Source organism: Centropristis striata, chromosome 7 (genome assembly GCF_030273125.1).
Source record: "Centropristis striata isolate RG_2023a ecotype Rhode Island chromosome 7, C.striata_1.0, whole genome shotgun sequence".
NCBI classification, from domain to species: Eukaryota; Metazoa; Chordata; class Actinopteri; order Perciformes; family Serranidae; genus Centropristis; species Centropristis striata.
In genome coordinates this window covers 3839581-3853708 of record NC_081523.1, presented here as the reverse complement: position 1 = coordinate 3853708, position 14128 = coordinate 3839581, and positions in this window count along the sequence as shown.

Sequence of the window (14128 nt, the reverse complement as noted above, 5' to 3'; positions counted from 1 at the left end):
TTGCAATGAAGTGTTCAGCATTGCTGAATTGTTCCTCTACTTAAGGATCTAAAGTGCTTATTAAAGCGCTGACCTCCTCTCCTCACTGCGACCCAACGAGCCAATGAGAGGAGGCGCGGGGTCGAGGCAGCTCGTTAAGCGGCGAGGCATCGGACAGATGCCGAGGTCATCGGCGACCGTCACTCTCTCCACCGGCACTAAAAGGAAAACCTCCAGCAGAGATTAATGCACTGCTTTATATGCTCCGATCTAGATTCCAGATCCCGTTTTCTGGGGTTTTTACGGCTTTGCGAGCATTCCTGCTCCAACTGTAACCTGCCTGCACGGAAATAGCTGCGTCATAGTTGCCGAGGCCGATGATTTGAAGGAGCCCTGGAGGAGCAGCTGGCCTCCGCCAAGAGGAGCAGATCTGTGCAGGTCATCAGCGAGCCCACATCAAGGAGCTGCAGCACTTCAAATCCTCTGTGTTAACTTTTATGGCAAGTGTTTATGCAAGGTCATGCACATTGACTTACACCTTTCTTTTATGTCGGGTTGAAGGGACACATGTGTCAGATGGAAATGTATCTTGTTTTGGTCACGTCCGGGCCTATTTTGCTCCGCCGCCCGGCTCCTGGCACGCTCCTTTCTGAGTGTTTTAACAATCGCTGTTGTATTTTTTTATTGTTCTCGAGATGGTTTTACAGTTTTTATTCAGCGGTCGGCAAATTCAAGACAAGTTTTTTAATCGTGTAGCCAGCTTTGCCCGGGCTAAAAATATTAGCTCTGTCGCTATTCCTCAGACTGCAGATGTGGTACTGAATCTACTCCACACAGCTCTCTCTGTTTCCATGGAGATTTCCATAGAGATTTCCTTTGTTTTAATACATTTTTTTGTGTAAATTTCATTTTTGTTATATTGTATGATTCCTGGCCTTAGCATATACCTTTTTTCTTTTCTGTAACTGTGTTTATTGGCCTTGAAACAGAAAGAATTGTCAATTTTCTTCTCTAATTCAGTCAAAATGTGAATCTCCTGCTCCTGCTATTTAATTATTTTTATTCAATTATTATTTCTAAGACTCATATCTTATCCTATCGTATCCTTTGGTATCACTGGTACTGTTTTTTCTTTTCTCCAACTGTGTTTATTGGCATTGAAACAGAAAAAAAAGTGATCCACATCTGAATTTTGTTTAGTTTTTTCAAACATGGGGGCAAAATGGGGGCCAGTGGTCCATCAATGCAAATTGCTCGGCTCCTGGCACGGTTCCTTTTTGAGTATTTTAACAATCGCTGTTGTATTTTTTTATTATTACAGTTTTTATTCAGCGGTCGGCAAATTCAAGACAAGTTTTTAATCGTGTACCCAGCCCTGTCCGGGCTAAAAATATTAGCTCTGTCGCTATTCCTCAGACTGCAGATGTGGTACTGAATCTACTCAACTCAGCTCTCTCTGTTTCCATAACTTTATTTTAATACATTTTTTTGTGTAAATTTCATTTTTGTTATAATCTATGATTCCTGGCCTTAGTGTATACCTTTTTTCTTTTCTCTAACTATGTTTATTGGCCTTGAAACAGAAAGAATTGTCAATTTTCTTTGTCATTTTGAGTCTAATTCAGTCAAAATGCGAATCTCTAAAAAAGTAAAAAAATGACTAAAAAAATACATAAAATGACCAAAAGACACAAAATGACTAAAAAGACACAAAATTACTAAAAAAAGACACAAAATGGCTAAAAAAAAAAAAGACACAAAATGACCATAAAAAGACACAAAATGACCAAAAAAAGACAGAAAAAGACACAAAATGACCAAAAAGACACAAAATGACTAAAAAAGACAAAAAATTACCAAAAGAAAGATACAAAATGACCAAAAAAGGTTACAACATGACAAAAAAAAAGGACACAAAAAGACACAAAATTATCAAAAAAGACACAACAACAGACACCGAAAAAAGAGGTGAAAAGGATTCAAAAATGTACAAAATAGCCCTATAAGACTCCATAGAGTTAAATGTCACGTGAACTGTCCCTATCCAAAAATAAAGCATTAAAGTAAACTATTTTTAAAAAATCAGAAATTAGTTTTTAAGACACTACAGGTATTTTTACACTGCTGCCACCCTTAATTTCCCCTCTGGGGATGAAAAGATTAATCATATCTTATGGTATCGTATCCTCTGGTATCTTTATGCTTATTGGACGCTGAGGTAAACAGCTGCACATGTAAAAAGACGCTTTGTTTTCCTCTCTATAAATGCATTCTCTTTGTTAACCTCCTTAACCTCTGCAGGAGGAAGTGAAGCACGGTGCGTCTGCAGCAGGTCCTTCAGCCTCCCAGCAGGCTGCTGCAGCTCACAGTGATTCACTGAGCTGCAGGCCTGCAGCCGTCTGGTCAGACGTGTTTACACAGCAGCTGGTGGACGCAGCTTGAAGTGAGCTGCAGAGTAACACATCAGCAGGAAGGCTTCACACACACATTCTTGTACTTCTATCTTTGTGAGGACCCTCATTGGAACAGTGAATTCCCTTGCATGGTTACAATAGTTTTGGATTTTTCATTAATTTTAGTTTTAATTGGGTTGTGAATTTTTGTTTTCAAATTCAGTTAGTTTTAATGAGTTTTTAGAGTGAGTTTGCTAGTTTTAGTTTAGTATTTATTTTTTGAAATGCTTTAGTTTTAGTGTTAGTTTTAGATTTTGTAATGGGGTATTTGTTGGGTGGGAGATTAAAAGAGGTCACAGTAAAGTTTGCCTTTATTTCCTTTGTCTGATCCATCTTCATTATGTATGAAAAAGTTGACAAAGACGAAAACGAAGGACATTTTCACTATAATTTTAGTTAGTTTTGTCACCACACAATACAGTTTCAGTTAATTATCATTATCATGTAACCTTTAACCCTTAAAACAAAGTCAGAAATTTCAAAAAAAAAAAGGCTTTAAAGAAGTGGGGACCGGCCGAAATGTCCTCACTTTTGCAAAAATGTCCTCACTCTGTTGGTTAAAAACGTGTTCTGGTCCTCACTATGTAGGAAGTACAAGAACAAACGCACACACACACACACACAGGCTCAGAGGGTGAGCGATACACAACACCACAGAAAAGGAGCATGGTGGGTAAAAGAAAGCTGGCAGGCCAAAGACGTTACACAGGGACAGAGTTACTTAAATCTTATTCTTACACTCAGTTTTTGTGTCATTTTAGTTTCAATTAGTTCATGTTTAGTTCATTTCAGTTTTTCATTCTGATTTTAAATACCGTGTGGATTCAACTATGGCCGTGATCAATAAGTGATCGCTTCAATAAATAAGTGATTATTTAAAATATGAAAGTGTTTGCAATGATAAATCCTTGGTGTGCCCTTCTAGTTTGTTTCATTTTAGTTTTATTTGCTCTAAAAATCATATGGGGCATGCATATTAGGGCTGGGCGATATATCGATATAAAAGATATATCGATATTTTTTAAATGTCATATGGAATTAGACCAAATCGCATATATCGATATATATTTCAAATTTGCACTGTGATTCTTGCTTAAATGTGCACTTTATGGAGCTTTGATTTTCTAAAAAAGCTACTCCTGTTGTTATACAGTATTTATGTTCACTTAAATAAACAGTTTCAATAAAACTACTTGTGACATGTCATATTTAGCTTAGACTTTGACTGAACATTTGCTCTCACTTTGCGATAAAAAATATCAGGATTATATCGTATATCGATATTCAGCCTAAATATATCGGGATATGACATTTGGTCCATATCGCCCAGCCCTAATGCATTTACCATGAATTTCTTTTTCAGAGCAACAATTTGTGCATACATTTGGTAGAAAAGACATGTTTTCTGCATGGAAAAACGGTACAAAACCCACACAAATTAACTTTAAATTAATATTATTTTAAGTATTCAGACTTCCCTACTTGATTTGAGTAATCTATGCAACCATGCATGTAGTAATCTGCAGTGGAATATGTTTTAAAAGTTCCCAACACTGTCCATTATGGCTCTTTATTTACAGTTGCTCTAAACTGATGTGCACAAAGTAATGTAGCTATTCTCAACCTTGGGGTCCCGACCCCAATTGGAGTCACGAGATGATTTCTGGGGGTCGCCAAATCATTTTGGAAGTCAGCTCTGTCTCCACTGTGTTAAAGTGTTCATGTGTTAATGTGATTTAGTCTTTTTGGTCATTTAATGTCTTTTTTTGGCCATTTTGTGTCTTTTTGTGGTCATTTTTTGTCATTTTATGGTCAATTTGAGTCCTTTATTGCTTAATTTTATGTAATTTTTTTGTCATTTTGTGTCTTTTTTTTATCATTTTGTGTCTTTTTGTGGTCATTTTTTGTCATTTTATGGTCAATTTGAGTCCTTTTTTGCTTAATTTTGTGTAATTTTTTTGTCATTTTGTGTCTTTTTTTGGTCATTTTGTTTCTCTTTTGGGCCATTTTGTGTCTTTTTTGGTCATTTTGTGTCTTTTTTGGTCATTTTGTGTCTTTATGTGGTCATTTTTTGTCAATTTGAGTCCTTTTTTGCTTAATTTAATGTAATTTTTTTGTCATTTTGTGTCTTTTTTTGATCATTTTGTGGTCAATTTGATTCTTTTTTGGGTAATTTTGTGTCTTTTCTGACAAATCCCAAAGTATCAAGTTATTACTTTCCAATGAGTCTCTGGCTTGAAGCTGACTGTTACACACTCAGGAGGTCAGAATGAACTTATAGCAAAGGACTTCAGTGAGACAACATGCATATTAAATTGGGGGTCGCGACTCAAAAAGGTTGAGAACTCCTGAAGTAATGAACCTGCAACACAAACAAGGTGATTTGCTGCTTTCAGCCCAGTGCATGCTGGGATAAACTCTACACAACCAGAGAGGTACCCGGCGGAAATAAAGAAAGAAAAAGCTTGATAACCGTAACACATAAACTTGAATCCCTGCATCGTACTTTGCATACAAGCTCATATCTCTCTGCATATCTCTGATACGACCGTATACAGTAACACAGAGGTTTGATAATCCCTGCAGGTCGGACTGAAATCACTCTATGCTGCAGGTTTATGTTTGTCGGCCAGCGAGGTTTTCCTCTCTCTCTCTCTCTTTTACGTCGTCTCTTGGCGGATTACCTCGTTCGCCTCGTGCAGATTTAAAGAAACGAGTGAAATGTTTGAGGAGGTTTAAAAACGTCGACGCTCAGCAGGAAACCTCAGGTTACAACTGTGGAACGATTTCTTCTGGGACAATCGTCTCAGCAGTTCACTGAACCTGGAGAAACTACTGCAGACGGGTGTTTAGGGACATTTACAGATAGTAGACTCTAAGAAATAATGCGCTGAATTTGGACTTTTTAGGGTGCAACAGCTTGTCACTGGTAAAGTACCTTTGAAGGTACAAATGTAGCTTCATTATCTCTGTTTACATCACACACATTACACCTATTTTAGGCCTTCTGTATTTTTTCTATATGATATGTCATATACCACTTATATATTTAAATATATTTATTCATTGATGTTCATCTTACTACATGCAACAACTTATTTAACATTTTCTCCAATGTGCAATATCTGTAAAAATGGAAAGTACTTTCAGGAAACAAACACAAAAATATATATTAATAATAAATAAATATATGTACATAATGTGTATAGAATGTATGTATACGTCTTATTTTTTATATTCTTATTCTGTCTTCTATATCTATGTGTCTGTATCTTGAGCTGCTGTCTTAGTCGAATAATTATTAAGAAATATGTAAGATACCGAACTCTTTCAGAGAGATTGAATCTACATTTCACAAACGAGCCGCACGAAGCTGTCAAACTAAATGACATTTTTTTTATTATTTATATGAAAATGATACTGTGTATTATTATATATTAACAGTGAAGTCTTTCGTGTGTCCTATAGAATGTCAATAAATGTTTTACAACAACATGTTTCTGTTGAGTTTTCCTCATGATTCAACTGCCACAAACACAATTTACTGTATTTGTATTTTGTCAGCAGTGGATAAAAACTGTAGATAAGGTGGGAATATGTTTGTTTTTATGATTTGACTCGTCCCAGCCTTCAACTATAAAAGGAAATATATTCAAGAGCTCATCCTTAACTTTTGTTTTTTCTCTTTTGGAGTTGAAGCAATGTCCAAACATGAAACAGTTTAAAATGAGGTACAAAGACACTATTTTTCAGAGGTACAGGGATGAGGGAGATGTTGGGTAGCACCAAGTGTTATGAGGATTATGTGTTTATTTAATTTTATCTTTTTTATAGTGGTTGTCATTGTGTGTTGAAGCCTTAAATGCAGAACTAGCAGGATGAAAAACAGCTTCTTTCCCTGGGCTGTCAGAACTCTCAACACCCACACAGGATAAATTAATTAAAAGGTGCAATAAAACGGACATGTGCAATACAATTGATATGTGCAAAACACTCAATTTACCTCATGTATAAATTATAGCATTTTAAGTAGCAATTTATTTATTTTTATACTTATTTATTACATCACATGTCCTTGCTCTTGTTTTTGTCCTTGTTTAGCTCGGTATTTTTTAAATGTTTACTCATGTTGTTTTGTGTTATGATTGTCATAACTATGCACCATATGCAGTGGCACTTTCAATTTCGTTGTATAGTGAACTATATAATGACAATAAAGACTATTTGATTTGATTTGATTTGATTTCGTATGTATGTATGTATGCATATGTGGACATGTGTATGTATGTATGTATAATTACTGTGTATAGGTAAATTATATTTATGTTTTTGGAATACAAGACATGTTTAGACAAGGATCTTAACTAGTCATATTTAACGAGAGGGGGTGGGAGTTTATAAGTTTTACTTCTTCTCACTCCTTTTTGAATATGTATTCTATATCTCATGTTAAATGTTTTGTCTTACTCTTTTTTTATTATTTTGTTTTCATATTCGAAATAAACTTGAATCAAATAAAAAAAATCACATCAAATTCTACTAAAGAAATCATTTAAATGCAACTTTTAACTGTGTTTCCTATGTTTCTCTATGTGTAATTGTACAAACCTTTAGATGCATCTAAAGAAGTTAATTTAATGCTTTTCATAGTGAGTTTTGCAAATGCACTTTGATCTCTTTTCCTTTTTGGCATTTTATGTCCCAATTGATTCAAGCGTGGTTGCAAAATATCAATCAAAATCAAATCAAAACAAATCTCACAGCACAGCCAAGATTTACCATCATCTTCACCGCTGTTTATAACTTAAACCGGCCGAACGTTTGAGCGACAGGTGACGTGTGAACTCCAGAAACGGCTCAGAGTAGGAGACAAAGAAGAAGTACATCTACGTCTTTTAAGAGCCGTGAATGTAGTGGAGAGGTGAAGAAAGATGGATGGTCGAATTGAGACGGAAAGACTGAAGGATGAGCAGATCTGACAGATGTGACACAGAGAGAAAGAGAGAGAGAGAGAGAGAGAGAGAGACGGAGGTCTGGTTACCATTAGCTCATACTGGTCAGATCTGTGGAACCATGCTGGGCACCTCGGGGAGTCCCACTGGAAAGTATGCGAGTCTGAGAGGAAGGAGCAGATATTCTTCAGAAGGAGAGCGGTGGATTTTATATCACAGCTGCAAGGAAACAACTATTTAGATTTCATTGTGATGTAACTTTCCTTTAAATATGCTATTTTAAGTCGGTTGTTAATGTTTTCCTGAATGGTGATCAAACCGTTTTTTGAATTATTGCATTTTCTTCTTATTGTTTGAGCTTTTGTTAAGTAGTTCGGGCTGCAGCTGTGCATGAAACGTGGCGTACAAACACACAGTATAAAGCTGCCAGGAACCCAAAATACAAACAAAAGACACAGGTGTCTTTGGAAATGTACCTTTTTTTTTTTTTTTACCATTTATACACAAAAACAGCAGAAAAAATATAAATAATAAAACTATAAAACAGTCTATTTTGCATGTTAATTAAAAATAGAAATAGTTTTAATTGTAGAAAGAAAATTCACATTTTAAAAATGGTCTACAAACATAAATGTCACACTGTGACAGCTCCTATGATTGAACTTTAACTGGCTTTCTCAGCTTGTCTACATATCAGATATAAATAAAGTTATTACTGTAAATACTTACTGTAATTTTGTGTCTTTTTTAGTAATTTTGTGTCTTTTTTAAATAATTTTGTGTCTTTTTTAGTAATTTTGTGTCTTTTTTGGGTCATTTTGTGTCTTTTTAAAAATAATTTTGTGTCTTTTTTTGGTAATTTTGTGTCTTTTTTTAGTAATTTTGTGTCTTTTGGTGATTGTGTGTCTTTTTGGGGTCATTTTGTGTCTTTTTAAAAATAATTTTGTGTCTTTTTTTGGTAATTTTGTGTCTTTTTTTGTCATTTTGTGTCAAAACAGTCTATTTGCATGTAAATTAAAAACAGTAATAGTTTTCATTGTAGAAAGAAAATTCACATTTTAAAAATGGTCTAGAAACATAAATGTCTCACTGTGAAAGCTCCTATGATTGAACTTTAACTGGCTTTCTCAGCTTGTCTACATATATATTCATATATAAATAAAGCATTACTGTAAATAAAACATGTGTATTTTCAATAGATAGAGGGTTAAGCCAGCAGAAGTCGCACATTGTTATAAGACTTTTTTTGGAAAATGTTGAGAAGTCAAAAAGACGACGTACTGCAGAGACTCAATCCGACAAACAGCAATTTGAAATCAAATAAAAACAAAACCAGCCTGCAATTTTCTGCTCTGAATACAGTAGAAAAAAGATGCATGATTAAAACAAATGCAACCCTCAGTCTCCTACTTGAGAAGGAAGAGGGAGAAACTTTATATAAATGGCACACTGTGAAAGCTCCTATGATTGAACTTGCTATTTTCTTCTTACAGTTTAAGCTTTTGGTAAGTAGTTCGGGCTGCAGCTGTGCATGAAACGTGGTGTACAAACACTCAGTGGCGTACTCAGGCTATCTGCGGGGCAGGGGCAACTAAACAAAAGGGAACCAGCTGCACACAGCGGGGCACCAATGTGCAGAAAGCCTTCTCGCATGTAGTGCAGTCTGCATGGCACTGCATCACGTTTTCTTCATTTCATCTGGTTTCCTTCACTGGAAGGGCACCCCAGAGGGCACTTTGTCAGGGTTTCATTACTGGAAAAGCCCCCGAGAGAGCTCTGCATCCCATTTGATCCACATTATGGGCATAAAGAGGGTACTGAGGGCTGAATTTTGTTTAGTTTTTTTTTTTCAAACATGGGGGGCAAAATGAGTGCCAGGGGTCCATCAATGCAAATTAAGTTATGGTAACACTTTATATTAGGGAACACACATTCAACATGAATTAGTTGCTTATTAGCATGTAAATAAGTAACATATTGGCTTTTAATTTTGGCTCTTAATGAGTCATTATTAAGTAGTTATTAATGCCTTATTCTGCATGGCCTTATTATACAACCAGTAAGACATTAACTAAGAGTTTTTCCTCAATAACTTCAGAATTATTGCTTATTGATTATCTTCTGTGGGGTTTTTTTTTTGGTTATTCTGTCTCCTCATTTTGTGTCTTTTTTTTTGTCATTTTGTGTCTGTTTTTGTCATTTTGTGTCTTTTTTGGTCATTTGTGTCTTTTTTGGTCATTTGTGTCTTTTTTGTGTCTTTTTTGGTCATTTTGTTTCTGTTGTCTTTTTTTTTTTAGTTATTTTGTGTCTTTTTTGGTCATTTTATGTCTTTTTTGGTCTTTTTGTGTCTTTTTTGGTAATTTTATGTCTGTTGTTGTGTCTTTTTTGGTCATTTTGTGTCTTCTGTGGGGGTTTTTTTTGTGGGTATTCTGTCTTCTCATTTTGAGTCATTTTGAGTCACCTTATTATACAACCAGTAAGCCATTCACTAAGAGTTTTCCCTTAATAATCTCAGAATTATTGCTTATTAGTAGTAAGTAAGTTGTTGTATATGAGTGATGATCTTTATATGCTTTACTTTGTGTGGATTTTATAATCTCTACATAGCGGTGAATGAAACCATGGAAACGAGAAATAGCAAACACCTTCTCCAGACCTTTGACGTGACTGGTGGCTCCTTTTGGATGATTGGATGAGGATTGGTAGATTGTAATGTCAATCATTACTCTACAAAGTGGGTCACTTTACGCCAATGTTAGTCTACCAGTGATATAAAGTTATAAAGTCCATAACAAAGTCCAGAGCGAATATTAGAAATGGGAATCAGCAGAGGCCCCACAATACGATTTTTTCCCGATACTTTGGTCACGATACAATATTATTGCAATTTTAAGCACTTTGCGATATGGTGAGTATTGCAATACATTATATTGTGATTTAACTGCATTTAGTGTCCAAATTCTCAGTGTATTCATCTCACTTCAGTCTTTTTATTTCTCCACAGTGAGAGTCAAAACCACAGACTGACCAACAAAGTATCCAGTCAAACTGAACTGATATCAGACATGTATGGACGACAACAACTGCAGCGTTTTATCAGACTTTCAAAAACTTTAAGCTTCACTAATCAGGCTTTTTTTTATGTTTCATTCAAAAAAATTCAAACTTTGCAGCCTTATTTCGACAACTTCCCAACACAATATCCTAATGCACATGATACCTATAGATTCCTTACATCTTCTAGTTTCATATGATACCAGTATCTCCATTATCCTATATCTTATTATCCCCATATCCCTAAAAGTGCCTCTGAAAGCCTCTGAAAAACACTGAACGATTATTATCGATACTTGGCAGACATGAACCGATATAATATTGCCATGCAAAAAATCGCTAACTATGCTGTAGGGTTGTCACGATACAAAAATTTTCAACTCGATACCGATACTCAGGAAAATATTCGATACTCGATACCATTTTCGATACCACAAGGATAAAAACAAAGACCCCAAAATTTAACAGAAATATTTTTATTAACAAGAAAAATGCAACATGTAAAAATGAACAGAACCACAGGTTAAATATTTATAATAAAAGAGGTAATGCAAATACAGATTCTCGATACTTTTGAAAATGAGTAATGTATCCGGATACAACGTTTTAGTATAGATACTTTTTTGAGTATCGATACTTTTGACAACCCTACTTTGCTGTATTGCGATTTTTTTCCCCCCACATCTAGTGAATATTGGACTTAAATTCATCAGGTGGACACAAACAAGACTCAAACTGCACTGTAAAAAATATTCTGTTTAATTTACGGTAAAATACCGGCAGCTGTGGTTGCCAGAACTTTACCGTAAAAAATACAGTGAGTGGGTTTTGTACTGTAAATTTAAATGTAAATATCAGCAAAATCTGTCATTTAGACTGAATATTCCCGTTATTTTTAGGGGTAATTGTGTCATTCATTCACACATCATGGTATTCCTCCATTCATTTTACTTTAAAAATGTTATATTTTTACAGCAAAACTGTGTGTTTCTCCCAGTTTATGAGAGAAAAAAAAATCTGTTTAATTTACGTTAAAATACCGGCAGCAGTAAATTTAAATGTAAATATCAGCAAAATCTGTCATTTAGACTGAAAAATCACTTGCCATTTTATCCCTATTGTGTCTCTTTTTGGTAATTTTGTGTCTCATTTGATAATTTTACGTATTTTTTTGGTCATTTTGTGTCTTTTTTTGATAATTTCATGTCTCTTTTGGTCATTTTGTGTCTTTTTAGATGATTTTGTCTCTCTTTTGGTCATTTTGTGTCTTTTTAGATAGTTTTGTGTCTCTTTTGGTCATTTTGTGTCTTTTTTGATGGGTTTGTGTCTCTTTTGGTCGTTTTATGTCTCTTTTTTGGTTGTTTTGTGACTCTTTTGGTCATTTTAGGTCCTTTGTTAGGTCCTTTGGTCTGCTATTATTTTTAGGGTAGTTATATCCTTGTGACGTTATGGTATTTCTCCATTCATTTTAAATGAAAAATCTGATATTTTTTACAGCAAAACTGTGTTTATGACAGAAAAAAGTAAAAGTTTTGTGCTATTCTTTGATTTACGGTAATTAAAAGTGTCTACTATGGTGATATTACATTTTTAATTTCACGCCCTATTTCTGATATAATTTGACAGTGTTTTACTGTAATTTCTACAAACATTTTTTACAGTGTGACTGATAATGTTTCTCTGTATCTAAAAGCACCTGAGTGAATCTGAGGATAGGCCGTGATTTAATGAGAACACATCCTTCTCTCTCTGGACTTTCCATGGAAGTTAATGTTCACACAACGAGTGTTTGGGAGCTCCAGCTGGGCGGGTCATCAAGCTGAAAGAGATCCGGGCCCCTCCAGAGCCGGAGAGGGCGGCGTACAGATGGGGAGGTCCTCGTCTTTACAAGGACTCGGGCCCTCCAGAGACCACCCTCGAGTCATCTCACTAACACTCTTTACAGGGAGGTGAAGCTCATCGTCTGCCTCATTTAACTGGTGCGTCCCTGTGGGAACCAGGGCGGGAGGGAAACGAGGAGCGGCGCGGCGAAGATTAACTTTCTTCTGAGTGCTTAAAACAGCAGAAGTCGCACATCGTTAGAAGACTTTTTTGGGGGAAAATGTTGAGACGTCAAAAAGACGACGTGCTGCAGAGACTCAAGCCGACAAACAGCAATTTGAAATCAAATAAAAACAAAAACCAGCCTGCCACAAAGTATAAAGCTGCCAGGAACCCAAAATACAAACAAATCTACATACAAAATAAATCTACCATTTATACACACAAAAACAGCAGAAAAAATAATAAATAATACAACTACAAACCAGTCTATTTGCATGTAAATTATTAATTATTAATTATTAATTAAAAATAGTAATAGTTTTCATTGTAGAAAGAAAATTCACATTTTAAAAATGGTCTAGAAACATAAATGTCACACTGTGAAAGCTCCTATGATTGAACTTTAACTGGCTTTCTCAGCTTGTCTACATATCATATATAAATAAAGCATTACTGTAAATAAAACACGTGTATTTTCAATAAATAGAGGGTTAAGCCAGCAGAAGTCGCACATCGTTAGAAGACTTTTTTGGGGAAAATGTTGAGACGTCAAAAAGACGACGTGCTGCAGAGACTTAAGCCGACAAACAGCAATTTGAAAACAAATAAAAACAAAACCAGCCTGCCACTTTCTGCTCTGAATACAGTAGAAAAAAGATGCATGATTATAACAATTGCAACCCTCAGTCTCCTACTTGAGAAGGAATAAGGAGAAACTTTATGTAATGAGTAAAATTGCCAATTAAACCTCTGAAGTCCAGGAGATTTTGGTTCAAATTTGTCAACTTCCTCTGCATTAATTTCTGTCTCTGTTTAGCATCTTTCAGTCTGTCCTTACATCACATGCATGGCTCCTTTTTCTCCACACAAACTTGGCTATCAGTCAGATTTTTCATTTTATTTTAATTAACAAAGTATAAAGCTGCCAGGAACCCAAAATACAAACAAAAGACACAGGTGTCTATGGAAATGTACCATTTTTTTTTAATTTTAGACCATTAAGAATGGTCTAGAAACATAAATGTCACACTGTGAAAGCTCCTATGATTGAACTTTAACTGGCTTTCTCAGCTTGTCTACATATCATATATAAATAAAGTTATTACTGTGAATAAAACATGTGTATTTTCAATAAATAGATGGACTCCAGAGGGTTAATGAAGCTAATAAGCCAGAAAGTCAGACACCTCGACTTCTGAACTGATTCAACATACAAATGACCACAACAGCTACTGATAAAAACCCAAATCAAATGTCAAAAGAGCTGTTTTCTCATATAAACTCTGGATAATGTCTGGAGGATCAGGTCCGAACACTGGAACCTAAAGCCAGAACCACTCGTACAGATAGATTTGTTCTTGATTTGTTCTATATTGTTGTTCTTGTATGATTGATGTAGAAGAAGTCATTCACCAATTTTCTCGTACTTTGGATTTTCTCTTAGACACAAAGACAATTAACAAGTGGTACAGACCTGTTTTAGGAGTCATGTGCAGTTTTTCACTAATAATGGAAGAATATGAAAGTGCCTTCTCTCTTACTGGAAATAATTTCTCATTTGGATTTGGCGAGGGGCGGCACCTGGGTAGAGCAGTGAAGCTGGTTTGTAATCTGGTCAGAAACAACCAATTTTTTTGCCATTCTTTG